This window comes from Schistocerca nitens, chromosome 2 (assembly GCF_023898315.1).
Source record: "Schistocerca nitens isolate TAMUIC-IGC-003100 chromosome 2, iqSchNite1.1, whole genome shotgun sequence".
In the NCBI taxonomy this organism is placed as follows: Eukaryota; Metazoa; Arthropoda; class Insecta; order Orthoptera; family Acrididae; genus Schistocerca; species Schistocerca nitens.
Window position 1 is genome coordinate 977,174,581 of NC_064615.1, and position 2,447 is coordinate 977,177,027.

The following is a 2,447-nucleotide window of genomic DNA, read 5'->3' on the forward strand; positions in this document are numbered from 1 at the left end:
TTCGAATCCTGCCTCGGGCATGGATGTGTGTGATGTCCTTAGGTTAGTTAGGTTTAATTAGTTCTAAGTTCTAGACGACTGATGACCTCAGAAGTTAAGTCGCATAGTGCTCAGAGCCATTTGAACCAACCTACAACGTGCTGACATGAGGAAGGTTTCCAACCGATTTCTCATACACAAACACCAGTTGACCGGCGTTGCCTGGTGAAACGTTGTTGTGATGCCTCGTGTAAGGAGAAGAAATGTGTACCATCTCCTTTCCGACTTCGATAAACGTCGGATTGTAGCCTATCGCGATTGCGGTTTATCGTATCGCGACATTGCTGCTCGCGTTGGTCGATATCCAATGACTGTTAGCAGAATATGGAATCTGTGGGTTTAGGAGGTTGATACGGAACGCCTTGCTGGATCCCAACGGCCTCGTATCACTAACAGTCGAGATGACAGGCATCTTATCCGCATGGCTGTAACCGATCGTGCAGCCACATCTCGATCCCTGAGTCAACAGATGGGGACGTCTGCAAGACAACAACCATCTGTCCTAACAGTTCGACAACGTTTGCAGCAGCATGGACTATCAGCTCGGAGAACATGGCTGCAGTTACCCTTGACGCTGCATCACAGACAGGAGCGCCTGCGATGGTGTACTCAACGACGAACCTGGGTGCACGAATGGCAAAACGTCATTTTTTCGGATGAAACCAGGTTCTGTTTACAGCATCATGATGGTCGCATCCGTGTTTGGCGGCATCACGGTGAACGCACGTTGGAAGCGTGTATTCATCATCGCGATACTGGCGTATCACCCGGCGTGATGGTATGGCGTCCCATTAGTTACACGTCTCGGTCACCTCTTGTTCGCATTGACGGCTCTTCGAACAATGGACGTTACATTTCAGATGTGTTATAACCCGTGGCTCTATCCTTAATTCGATCCCTCCGAAACCCTACATTCCAGCAGGATAATGCACGACCGCATGTTGCAGGTCCTGTACGGACCTGTCTGGATACAGAAAATGTTCGACTGCTGCCCTGGCCAGCACATTCTCCAGATTTGTCACCAACTGAAAACGTCTTGTCAATGGTGGCCGAGCAACGGGCTCGTCACAATACTCCAGTCACTGCTCTTGATGAACTGTGGTATCGTGTTGAAGCTGCATGGGCAGCTGTACGTGTATACGCCATCCAAGCTCTGTTTGACTGAATGCCCAGGCGTATCAAGGCCGTTATTACGGCCAGAGGTGGTTGTTCTGGGTACTGATTTCTCAGGATCTATGCACCCAAATTGCGTGAAAGCGTAATCACATGTCAGTTCTAGTATAAAATACTTGTCCAATGAATACCCGTTTATCATCTGCAGTTCTTCTAGGTGTAGCAATTTTACTGGCCATTAGTGTATTTACTGAGTAGCATTATGGTATGATAATATTTAGTATATTAAACACGCCCTTAATCAGCACTACTATGTCGTTATCTCTCTCTCTTTTATCTCCTCCCGGACACACCGTGAAGGCGCAACGGTACCCACCGGCTGCCGTCTCATCCGCAGCCCACAGGCGTCACTGGATGAGGATATGGAGGGGCATGTGGTCAGCACACCGCTCTTCAGGCCGCATGTCAGATCACGAGACCGGAGACGCTACTTCTCAATCAAGTAGCTCCTCATTTTGCCTCAAAAGGGCTGAGTGCACCCCGCTTGCCAACAGCGCTCGGCAGACCGGATGGTCACCCATCGAAGTGCTAGCCCAGCCCGACAGCGCTTAACTTCGGTGATCTGACGGGAACCGGTGTTACCACTGCGGCAAGGTCGTTGAGCCACTATTTCGTTAAGCGAATATAAATGTGACTAACTGAGTATTTGATGAATTGGATAAAACATTCATCTTTCGGTGGAGTGACACATTTTGGGTTTCTGCATTCCACAATGATTTAATTGGTCAGACACTAGTCAACTGGATTCTACGAACGGAGTGTAAAACATACAGACGGCGATGAGACTGGAAAGCGTGATGGACTTGTCACAACAGGTCAGCTTGGTGACATCACAATAATGCATAAAATAGACTCGCGGAAACCGGCGTTGTCCATCCTTTACACCTGACCTGATGGCAAGGGAAAATAAGCATTAATGGCTTTCTCTTGCTATATGTACTTGGAGGTACTACCCAACCTAAAAACATACTACTACTAATAGCTATAATTATTAGTCTGCGCCGGCCGCTGTGGCCGAGCGGTTCTAGGCACTTCAGTCTGGAACCGCGCTGCTGCTACGGTCGCAGGTTCGAATCCTGCCTCGGGCATGGCTGTGTGTGATGTCCTTAGGTTAGTTAGGTTTAAGTAGTTCTAAGTCTAGGGGACTGATGACCTCAGCTGTTAAGTCCCATAGTGCTTAGAGCCATTATTTATTAGTCTGCAAGTGAAGTAAACACTGATGTAATGTTATTCAT

At 48.3% G+C, this 2,447-nt stretch overlaps 1 pseudogene; it reads right to left on the minus strand.

The window, feature by feature from the left end:
- Positions 1–1,697: 1,697 nt before the first annotated feature.
- LOC126237835 (5S ribosomal RNA) lies at positions 1,698–1,815 on the minus strand (annotated as a pseudogene).
- Positions 1,816–2,447: the final 632 nt, after the last annotated feature.